This window comes from Astyanax mexicanus, chromosome 1 (genome assembly GCF_023375975.1).
Source record: "Astyanax mexicanus isolate ESR-SI-001 chromosome 1, AstMex3_surface, whole genome shotgun sequence".
Taxonomy (NCBI): Eukaryota; Metazoa; Chordata; class Actinopteri; order Characiformes; family Acestrorhamphidae; genus Astyanax; species Astyanax mexicanus.
In genome coordinates, this window is record NC_064408.1 from 83,623,962 (window position 1) to 83,636,677 (window position 12,716).

A 12,716-nucleotide genomic window follows, 5' to 3' on the forward strand; every position below is an offset into this window, starting at 1 on the left:
TTTTTATGTTTAATTTGTTTCCTGTGGAAGAGTTTTTATTACTTACCAACAAAATTGCAAAATCAATAATTTTACAGTGAGAATTTTTTTGCAAGCTAAATAACATGAGCTCAAAGACTAAATAAGCTCAATAGGAATGTCGTCAGCCTCTCCAATGGGATAAGCATGACTTTAGGCTTAAGTTATGTTGTACAATAACCCCAATAACTTTCAGGCCCGGTCCAGAAACCTGTCTAAAGCTCAAATTCAGGGCAAAACTGTCAATTCACACATATGAGGTTATTCACACATACCTGCTGAAATAACACACACAGCTCATTCAGTTCTTCAGAGTTGGCTTTGTTGCCACGTAGATGGTTTAACAACAACTCGCTAAGTTGCCCTAAAGGCGCAGAAACAACGACTGCAGCATTTAAAACACTAGTCTTCAACACCACGCTCACATACAGAGCACACATCTTCTGTGTGTCTGTCCTGCAGGTTGACAGATGGCTCTTCTGTTTTCCCAGCAGAAGTGTCTTTTACTAGCCCAATCTGTCTAATCTACCACTTCTAACTTTAAAATGCTAATCAATGTTGGTAAAAAGAGCTTTTATATAATGTCGTAAACACTGAGCTAAAAATAAAAAACAGAATCTGAGCTAACCACTGAAGAGAATCTGAGCTAAATAATTGAAGAAGCTGAGCTAAAAACTAAACAGATACTCACCAAAACACTAAAAAATTGAGCTAAAGAGTAAAGAGACATGAGGTGCAGACACACAGTTACAGACTAAAGACATTAAGCTAAAGAGACACTCAGCTAAAGACTAAAGAGACACTGAGCTGCACACTTAATGAAGCTGAGCTAGACACTAAAGAGAATCTGAGGTAAAGATTTGAAGAAGCTGAGCTAAAAACTAAAGAGATACTGACCAAAACACTAACTATACTGAGCTAAAAGCTAAATACAGAAACTGAGCTAAACACTAAAGAGAATCTGAGCTAAAGAATTAAAGGAGATAGGCTTATCAAAATACTAAATACACTGAGCTAAAGACTAAAGAGACGTGAGGTCCAGACACACAGTTAAAGACTAAAGACACTACACTAAAGACTAAAAAAACACTCAGCTAAAGACTAAAAATGCTGTGCTAAAGACTAAAGAGACTCTGGGCTTTAGAAAAGAGAGACTAATCTATAAACAAAAATAAATGCTAAACTGAAAACGAAAGACACTTATCAGACGAATAAGACACTTAGTTAAAGACAAAAAAGACACTGAAGAGCTGAGGACTAAAGACACTGAAATATGACAAAATAAAGCATTAGGGTGCAAACACTAGGGTGCATTAGGGTGTTAACAACTACAGAGACACTGATCTGTAGATTGACTAACAAGACTCTCAGTAAAAGTTATAGTGAGTAAAAACATAAAGACACACTGAGCTAAAGACTTTCACTATTCTTCACTATTCTAGACTACATTTAATAAGCAAAAAACTAAAGGGGCACTAAGATAAAGACCAAAGACACCGAGCTAAAGACTGACGAGACTTACAGTTAAAGACTACATACAAGCCAAAAAAAAGGAATGAGCTAAAGACCAAATAGGCACAGATCTAAACACTAAAGAGACACTGGGCTGCAGACTGGCGTGTCACTGAGCTGAGAATCTCTGGAGAAAGTATTGGGGTAATTTTTCTGCTGTATATTCTGTTTACGGCGGTGGGGGAGGGCTCCATGTGTCTTGCTGTCTGCTGCTGCAGTGACAGCAGACTGAATAGAGCCTCTTTGTGGGGGGTAGACTCTATTTCTTGAAATCAAAGGCACAGAGAGGGTCAGGGTGTAAGAGGGAGCAAAGGTCAAACACTGCCAAGCACGGCAACCCCTCTTTCACCCAAAGGACAACAGCTGCATTCTCCATCCTTTAGAAAGAGAGAGTCCCCAGTAATAGAACCATTAAAATCAGCACAGCGACACACTAATACTACTCTATTTTAAAATCAGGGTCATTTAAAAACCTTTATGGAGGCCTTTCTAGTATACTGAATTTATATTGAGTACGGTTAGATTGTGTAGAGCAAAATTATTCCTGGAGTTAGCAGCTTCTGTGACAGTCAGTAATTGCTGGAAAACAGCCTGAACGCTGTTTTAGCATTAAAGTTGTAAATATTTAGGTTTAGGGTATGTTAAGGGCCTAAAACAGTCCTAGCTTGTCCTAACAACTAGCTTGTTAGCACTTAATTTGATTACTACTATGATGTGTGGCTGTTTGGCTAGCTGGTTTGACTGGTATTTTGTTATGTTTATCACCAACAGGAGTTTGGCAGTGTAGTCTTTATAGGCTTTAATCAGCGGCCATCTTGGCAACACGGCCGAGCACTTATATTCCCGCATGCAATACAAGTCTCCAATCTGTTTCACCAAGACATTTTGACACAGTGTACGGGAGAGTGTGTTTTTGTGTGTTCAAATTATGTAGTTAACAAAAAATATTTGGACAGCAACAATAAAATACAACAAAGGTGAGACAGCTTGTTTCATAGCAGGCAACAGTAGTCCATGGTGCTTTTGTTTTTACATTTAAAGGTAGAAAATGTTGTTGTAGTGTTTTATAAGATTTGAAATGTAAAACTGTGCTTTGTGTGACTGACATAAAAGACTAAAAAGCTAGCAATCAATAAATGTATAGCTGTTAAATAGATGTTAAATGTTAAACTATCAACATTAACTTTACTGAACCATTGTTTTAATCAACATTGCTTCTGATGTTGATTTATCATCACTTTTGCAGCATAAATTAATAATGAATCAACAGCAATATTTTAACACTATTTCAATCATCTTTAAACCCTTAAAAATACTGTTACTGCAGTATTTTTTTAATCAACCCTAATTTGTGTAGGTCCATTTTGTGGAATGTGGTATTTTTTGATAATATCTGCTTAAAAAGACTAGTTTAGGTATGATAACTAAGTAACTAGCTAGCTAATGCTAGGTATCTAACTAGCTTAGATAACTACTGCTAGATAGCTAACTTGCTGGCGATAAAAGCTTTATCAAAAAGTCCAAAGTTAAAAAAATGTACAACAACAATTGTTCAAATGTACTCCATTTAAAAACATCCACACCTGATACAAAATGTTAGCTACCTAAATGTTAGCTAATTAGCCCCCCCTGCAAGATGGCTAGCACAACTTTTAGTCACAGTTAAGCTTTTTACCACAGTAATGGTAAGGCAGATAGCTTTAATTTAAATGCCCCTTCAAAATAATTCATATTCAGTTATTAGTTAAACCAAAACAAAACAAATAGCACAACAATTTAAAATGCATGTTCTGTTTACCTCAGAAGCAGCATACTATGCATCCAACTGTCAAAACTGCAAGAATGTGCTTGCTCTGTCTCTGTCACCTGATTGACCAAATATATCCTAGTCATTGGTGTATCCAGTGGTATTAGTGCCAACATTATACACCGGCAACTTTCATCAAAATCAATAGTTAAACCAACATAGTGCTAAACTTTTAATCTTGCTACGTTGAATGAATCGATTAATGTGTTACAAAAACCAACATAGTACTTAAATTTTAATCTTGCTACGTGAATTAATTGATTAATGTGTTTCACCTGTCACCATATTCTTTCTATGTATAATTCTTTCTGTACTCAATTCAATAATACTCTCTTGAATATGTGGCTCTATCACATAGCCCCACTGGTCTACAGCCAGCCTTGTGTGCATTAGCTTTACAAATACTAGTTTAAATACAGGTCTCCCTTTCCAACACTTTAATTAGCATGTAAAGCCCACTGTTTATACTTACAGAAAGTAACTGAGTAACTAGCACTTTAAGGGAAAGACCATTCTTGTGAGTGGTCCGTAAAACCTGGACGTACTTTCCCATGAGAGAAAGACGACTCAAGTCCAAGTGTGATTTTCCTTTTTTTTTTTTTTTATTATTTTTTTATTGTCATACAGAATCATACATGTCATTATGGGACATTTAAATCTTTGTGTGTGTATGTACGCATACACATACATCAAAAACAGACAATAGTCAAACATTTCTGTAAGTCCCCATACTTAAAACTTTTTTTCTTTTTTTTTTTTCTTTTTTCTTCCCCTTCCCTCCTTCCCCTTCCCCCTCCTATTCTCCCCCTCCCACCCTCAAACAACAGAAAGAACAAAAAAAAAAAAACAAATAGTGCCCACAATATCAAAACTATATACATACAGGGGGTGATCTTATCTGTACAGAGATATATTTAGTTTGTGAATATGAAGTCAGGTCTAAGGGGTGTGACATATTCGACCCATTTTTTCCAGTCTGAGAGGAATTGTCTCACTGTAAGATTAACAAAAGCAGTTATCTTCTCCATTTCATATATATCCATTATAATATCCATCCATGCATTTATAGTAGGACACTCCTGTGATAGCCACTTCCTAGTAAGAGTTTTCTTGGCAGCCACCAGCAATATGTTCATTAGATATTTATCCCTTTTCTCCCACTTTTGGGGTATGAGCCCAAAATATAAAGTCTTACTTTCTAAGGAAATTTCACATTCAAATATCTCTTGTAGGGCTTCATGTATCCTCTTCCAGTAGTCCTTAATACCGGGGCAGTCCCAGAATATATGGTAATGTGTAGCATTTAAATTTCCACAGTTCCTCCAGCACACTGGGGGGTTATTATCATAATGGGCCTTCTGAGAGGGTGTAACAAAATATCTTATCAGGTTTTTCCAACCAAACTCTCTCCAATACAGGGACCTAGTGCACTTCCATTGATATCTCCATATTGTTTTCCATTCTTCATCTGATATAGTTATCCCTCCTTCCCTCTCCCATTTACTTTTAATATATAGAGTTGAATGTGGTTTTAAATCTGATAGGGCTCCATACAAACACGAAATAATTCTGCCACCGGTATCTGCATTATATGCTTTCCTGAACAAATCCATTAGACCTGCACTCAACTCAGTTATATTTTGTGCCTTTGTTTTAATAAAGTTTCGCATCTGTAAGTATCGATAAAAATCTTGTTTTTCTAACGAATATTTTTTTTTAAACTTTTCAAAACTAGGTAGTGCTCCTTCTTCCAGGATTGTACACAGTGCTGTTATTCCCTTGGTTGTCCAGTCCTTAAATCTGGAGTCCAGTTTGTTTGGGGTAAAGTTAGAATCATATGCACACCATTTAAGAATTGCAATGTCTCCCTCTAAGTTATATTCTTTTATAATCCTTTTCCACACTTTAAGGGTCCATTTCACCCATGGATTCTCAATGGTATTTATATAGTCTTGTAGTTTGTCATCTGCTAGGATTGTCTGTATGGGGATGGGGATGACTTTTTCTTCAATATTCTTCCAGTGTGCATTATATATTGGGTTGCACCAATATATAACAGCCCTCATTTGTGCTGCAAGGTAATAATCTCTCAAAGAGGGTAGACCCCAGCCCCCCTTTTCTTTAATTAGTTGTAAGGTTTTAAGGCGAACCCTAGGTCTTTTTCCTTGCCAAATATATCTCGATATCATTTTATCCCATTCATCAAATTGGTTTTGGTTAATTTCTATAGGTAAGGTTTGGAATAAATATAATAATCTCGGTAGTACATTCATTTTAATGGATTCAATCCTTGAACTAAAACTAAAAAAAGGAATTAGATTCCATCTTGTGATGTCCTCTTTAATTCTTTCATTAATAGGCTGATAATTATATTCTGATAATTTTGCAAGATCTTTTGGTATTGTAATCCCTAGATATTTCAGAAATCCTGTGTGCCATGTCAGAGGGTACCTATTTGTAATTGTTTCTGGTGGGTTATAATTATATGAGAGTAGCTGAGTTTTGCTTACATTAATTTTATATCCTGAAAGTTGACCATATAGTTCAAACGACCGCATCAGGTGGGGTAAAGAATGTGTTGGCTGTGCTAGGTATACGAGGATATCATCGGCATAGCAAGCTAGTTTATGTTCTACCCCTTTAATTGTAATTCCAATAATGTCCTCCTTTTGTCTAATGAATTGGGCCAGTGGCTCCAAGTATAGAGCAAACAACTGGGGTGACCACGCACATCCCTGTCTAGAACCCCTTTCTATTGTAAAGCTATTTGATAAATGTCCGTTGATCTTAATCCTGGCTACTGGGTTATTATAGAGGGCCTGTATAGTTGTAATAATTGTTTCGTGTAGGCCAAATCTGTGTAGAACTCTATAAAGAAAAATCCAGTTAACTGAATCGAATGCCTTTTCAGCATCAACACTCATCACTATGGCTTTTATGTTGTTTTTTTGTATATGGTCTATGACATGTAGGGATCTTCGTATATTGTCTTGTGTTTGACGTTGTTTTACAAAGCCAGTCTGATCATTATGAATTAATCTGGGTAGAAACTCCTCTAGTCGTTTAGCCATAATAGAAGTAAAGAGTCTATAATCTACATTTAGAACAGATATTGGTCTGTATGACCCACACTCTGTATTATCCTTGCCTTCCTTTAATATAGCTGAAATTACTGCTTCCTTCCAGCTAGGTGGTGTTTGTGCCTCTTTCAAAACCCAGTTCAGTGTAGGAAGCATAACCGGAATCAGTTCTTTACGGAATTCCTTGTACCATTCCGCTGTGAAACCATCCAGTCCTGGTGATTTGTTTAATTTGAGTTTACTGATTGCCGCATTTAGTTCGTCTTCAGTTATGTCGTTAATAAGCACTTCGTTTTGTTCATCATTTAAAGTAGGTAACTCCAATGAGTTCAAAAAAGCATCGATCTGGGTCACACTTCCCCCTGGAATTTTTGAATATAGCGTTTTATAAAATGTTTCAAAGGCATCTTGGATTTCAGTTAGCTTGTGTTTTATTTTCTTCGTTCTTGGATCCTTAATTTTATGTACTGTATTTTCTGCTATCTTTTTTTTCAATTTCCAAGCCAATATTTTCATTGATTTAGACCCGCTTTCATAATATCTCTGTTTTAGAAATTTTAGTTTTGTTTTAATTTCTTGTGTAGTCAAGCTATTAATTTCATATCTAATGTTCCTAATTTCCTCAAATATGTTTTGTGCCCTGCATGACTTGTGTTTTTTTTCTAATTCCTTCAGTTTCCTTTGCAACTCCTCCATTCTCTGGTTCTTTATTTTTTTCTTATAAGTTGTTGTTGCTATAATTTTACCCCGTAGAACTGCCTTTAGGGTATCCCATAATATAGGCGGGGAAACCTCCCCGTTATCATTAAATTCCAAATAGTTTGTAATTTCTGTTTTAATTTGTTCCTTAAAGCAAGGGTCCTTAAGTAAACTTGAATTTAGTCTCCAAATTGTATTCTTTTGCCGAGTACCAAGGTCAACGTACAGATATATAGGCGCATGGTCACTTAGGTCTATCGCTCCAATTCCACAGGAGTGTATATTATCTTTGTCTGTTGCAAATGTAATAAAATAGTCTATCCGTGTGTAATGGGAATGAGGAGCAGAATAATATGTATAATCCCGTCTGTTCGGAAATAGTTCTCTCCATACGTCTATTAAACCAACCTCCTTAAAAAGAGTGTTTATTTTCTTATGTAGTGTCTTTGGTTCATTGGTTTTTCCACTAGAAGAATCCAACTTAGGTTGTAGGTGTGTATTTAAGTCTCCTCCGCATATTAAAATTCCTTCTGTTTTCGTTACCATAATATTAGTAATCTTCTGGAAGAAACTAAAGTCACTTCCTGGTGGTGCATAAATATTTAGTAAGGTGACTGGTTGTCCCTCTACCTTTCCCTGTACTAAAATAAATCTGCCCTCTTTATCCCCCATTTCCATTTTTTTCTCAAAATGTAACTTACTTGATATAAGAATAGCAACTCCTCTCCTATGTCCAGATTTATATGAGGAGAAAAATAAATGTGTAAAGCCCATCCCCCTTAATTTTCCATGTTCCTTATCATTTAAGTGAGTTTCTTGTAGATACACTACATGGGCTTGTTCTTTCTTCATTTTAGATATAATTTTCTTCCGTTTAATAGGGTTTAGCAGCCCATTTACATTGAAAGAAATAATCTTTACCTTATTACTAGCCATATGTGTTTACAGACTGGTGGCCAATTATACTCACAGACATAGAACTTGGTTGATCCACCCCCTGAATAAAAAGAGAAAAAGCAAACAAAAAGAAAACCAATAACAGTGAAACTCGAACATGAACTTGAGTCTGGTTCCAAGGCTGGGGTCTCAAATAATAGACCCTATATGGGGCTGGGAAAAACATCCAGCCGTGGGGGAAAGCCTCTACCATCTGTGTGTAGAGGGCCCCCACCGAAGCAGTCCCAACAAAAAGAGAAAAAAAACTGTCCATTAACTCCCATGTATTCCTCCCATGTATTTTTACGATATTAGTAGGGGAAATTATATCAGAAATTATATTATATCAGAATGCAATATAATGGCTTACTGTACGTAGGGAATGCAGCATATTATGCATGGCAATGACAGGACAGCGTCATATATACATATTTGTGCGCTATATTTTAGCTTGTCCGCATTGTCCAAGTCAATGGACTCGTATTTACTCGCCCAAAGCAGGTGAAGTCTGCCTTCTGAAGGTTCGTAACCTCTCTCGGATATTGCTCTCTCGCTCCTCCACCTGCCTCTGCTTTCTCAGTTCTCCCATAGTTACCCACGCAGAGCGGGAGAGCTGCTCGGTCAGGCTCTCTCTTGATGTAATCACGTTGACAGGGAATCCTCTGTCCTTCATATCTTTAGTCGCTTCCTCCACTGTGTGATATAGTTGCGTCCCGTCCTCGTAAAATACTCGCAGTTTCGCAGGAAACGGGGTTTGGTAGCGTATGCTTTTCTGCTTTAGCACTCGCTTTGCCTCGGAGTATTCCCTGCGTTTCTGTAGTACTGCTGGAGGATAGTCCTGGTCAAAGTATATTGGTCTCCCTTTCCAAAGCACTCTTTTCTGGCCCCATGCCTTGCGAAGGATTTCTTCCTTGGTTTTGTAGCGGAGAAATTTGATTATTATTGACCGCGGCTTATCCTCGTTGCTCCCGGAGGATCTCGGAGCGAGGGAGCGGTGTGCTCTCTCAATCTCCAGCTGGGTGCTCGTGGGTAGCTCCAGCGTTTGCCGTAGTAAAGTCTCGATAAACTCCACCATAGACGGTCCCTCCTCTCCTTCTGCGACATTATATATCCTCAGATTCTCTCGCCGAGACCTGCCTTCCTGATCGAGCAGTTTGCTCTCTTGCTGGGTCACTACTTTTATCAGTTTGTCCAGAACTTGTTCGACATTTTGTACGCGACTCTCCGTCTTTTCAATCCGTGCCTCTGCCTGAGCTATTTTACGGTTGATATTGTTAAGCTCCGACTTGATATCAAATAACTGCTGGTTCGCATCTTTGCGAAAGTCCCGTATCTCCTCCAGAACTCTCGCCAAGCTAGCTGCCTCGTGTACTTGAGGATTAGCATTAGCTTCGTTACCTTGTGCTTGTGTGGAGCTGTTTTCTGCATTTTCCTCGTTTGTCGGCTCCTCTGTAGTGCTTTTTTTGTTCACGTCCCTTTTCCCCATTCTTGCCCCACTTAGTAATATAAACTTGCAATTATTTTAGCTGATTTAAAGGGGCGAAATGCTAGTTTTTCGGAGGAGCCGAGATCTTAGGCTGCCATTCAGGTGGATGACGTCACCGGAACCTCCCAAGTGTGATTTTCCGATCACCACCTAGCTTGGATCAGCTCTCTGGCTTGGACTGCACTTCAAAGCCTGAGGCTGACATGAGAAAATGTGGAAGTATGTCTCAGCATCAGTGCTGTCTGCTTGGGAACATTCCTGCTCACAGCTCATACAGCTCAGAGGGTAAACAGCGGGTAAGACCGAATCGCCACATTAAGCATTAACATGGAGCCATACCATATGTTACCATCAATCACACACGTGAGAAACTGAAGTGTGATTGAAGATGGTGCTTCTGATAGCCTTATAAAACCCTATTGCATTCTGCTTGCTTAGGTGAGATGTTGGTCAACAGTTTAAACCTTTAAAACCAAAACCGTATTATTCACTGAATACTAGACATCTTACTACTCCCAAAAGTCACAGGATTTTCATGCATATTGATAGTGGCTCCCAAATGCCCACAAATAATTTACTATATCTCAGCAATCAGGAAATTTTATATTGAGCCTCTTACACATTTTTAGGAGCAGTGTTTGTAGGTGGGATATCTGGAATAAATATGCTTTTTGAAATTGACCTTTGTCTCTGGTAGTCTCTGCAAAAGAACAGCATGGCCAGCTCAAACACTATGCTCCTAATAGAGTTTAATGTTTAATTTAGATGGTCTTTAAGCATGATCAGCATCCCCAAGCTAGACAACTGGTATGAATAAGCTAGACCATGCTGGTTGATCAGCATGAGTCCACTATCACCAAGCTTGTCTACCAGAATAACCACCAAGACCAAGCAGATTGACCAGCATGACCACCAAGACCAAGCAGATTGACCAGCATGACCACCAAGACCAAGTCAATTGACCAGCATGACCACCAAGATCAAGCAGATTGACCAGTATGACCACCAATACCAAGCACATTGACCAGTATGACCACCAATACCAAGCACATTGACCAGCATAACCACCAAGACCAAGTAGATTGACCAGCATGACCACCAATACCAAGCACATTGACCAGCATAACCACCAAGACCAAGTAGACTGACCAGCATAACCACCAAGACCAAGCAGACTGACCAGTATGACCATCAAGACCAAGCAGATTGACCAGCATGACCACCAAGACCAAGCAGATTGACCAGCATGATCACCAATACCAAGTCGATTGACCAGTATGACCACCAATACCAAGTAGATTGACCAGCATGACCACCAATACCAAGTTGATCGACCAGTATAACCACCAAGACCAAGCACATTGACAAGCATGACCACCAAGACCAAGCAGATTGACCAGCATGACCACCAAGACCAAGCAGATTGACCAGCATGACCACCAAGACCAAGCACATTGACCAGCATGACCACCAAGACCAAGCAGATTGACCAGCATGACCACCAAGACCAAGCACATTGACCAGCATGACCACCAATACCAAGGACATTGACCAGCATGACCACCAATACCAAGCACATTGACCAACATGACCACCAAGACCAAGCAGATTGACCAGCATGACCACCAAGACCAAGCAGATTGACCAGCATGACCACAAATACCAAGTCAATTGACCAGTATGACCACCAAGACCAAGTAAATTGACCAGCATGACCACCAATACCAAGTTGATTGACCAGTATGACCACCAAGACCAAGTCAGTTGGCCAGTATGACCATCAAGACCAAGTAAATTGACCAGCATGAACACCAATACCAAGTTGATTGACCAGTATGACCACCAAGACCAAGCAAATTGACCGGCATAACCTCCAAGACCAAGTTGATTGACCAGTATGACCACCAAGACCAAGCACATTGACCAGCATAACCACCAAGACCAAGTAGATTGACAAGCATGACCATCAATAACTAGCACATTGACCAGCATAACCACCAAGACCAAGTAGACTGACCAGTATCACCACCAAGACCAAGCAGATTGACCAGCATGGCCACCAAGACCAAGCACATTGACCAACATGAGTAGCAAGAACAAGCTGTTTAACCAGCGTAAGACACTGTGCTGATTAAGAGCTGGTTAACCAAGTCGCTCAACAAAAAAGGAACAGCTTTCCTATCTGAAGTCCTGAAGTGGATTTTTCAACTGAGATACCAATAATACAAATAATGAATAATGAAATAATTAATATATTAGTGAAACTAGTTGTTAACCAAATGCAATTCGTACAGATTCCTCACATAATCTTCACATGTCCTAATGATGGAACAGGCATGGAAGTAACCAGCATGGCTCTGGATAGTATAGTAATATATTTCTAAACTGAGGACCAGAACATATACTTCACTCACAGAAGCTGATGAGAAACACCCTCAGTAAAGCTCACTAATCCACATCCTCACCATATTCCCCTCAAATCCTATCCAATTTAATAACATATACAAACCTCAGTGCTCTCAGTCTTTAGTTACAGTTCTGTCTCTCCCTCTCTTTTCTCTTCCCATAGTCCCTACCCCCTTCTATCCTGATCTCTCTTTCAGAAAATTGGCTTGTTGCCTTTCAGAAGTCAGTAGTCTGGCAAAGGGAAAGTTATTGTGTGTACAGTCAGTAGCACCGTATTAGACTTTTACACCAGCTCTTTAGGGACCTGAGGAATGTTTATTGTTCTCAGGATTTGACTGAATATGCTCCAGGCTTTCAACAAAGGTCTCAAGAAAAGACTTTACTACACTCAAGTGTACCAATAGGGAACAATATTTACAAATGTTCCTCCTTATCACTTTAAACAACAGAAATATGTAGTTAATTTTTATTTTTCTGCTTTCTGCTTTAAAATATTAGTAGTGTAGTGTAGTATAGTAAAGACTTTTTGACTTATCGCACTCTCTGCCATGGGCATTACCAAAATAAATGTTGTGCCTAAACTGAGAATAAATTTCGAACAGAATACTGGTATTTTTACTTTAACCTGCTCAAACTATCATGATACATTTATAGTAGGGGTGTCACGATCTCGATATTTTATCGAAATCGAATCGAAATGAGGTCACGATCTCGAGTATCGAAGTCAAAAAGAGGATCGACGATCCCTCCCGCGCGCGCTACGCAAACAGCG

General features: G+C 38.8%; 1 protein-coding gene across 1 annotated transcript in view; it reads right to left on the reverse strand.

The window, feature by feature from the left end:
* LOC103034830 (connector enhancer of kinase suppressor of ras 3) overlaps positions 1 to 12,716 on the reverse strand; it is a 67,787-nt gene that overhangs the window by 44,609 nt on the left and 10,462 nt on the right. The gene's annotated exons all lie outside the window — the stretch shown is intronic.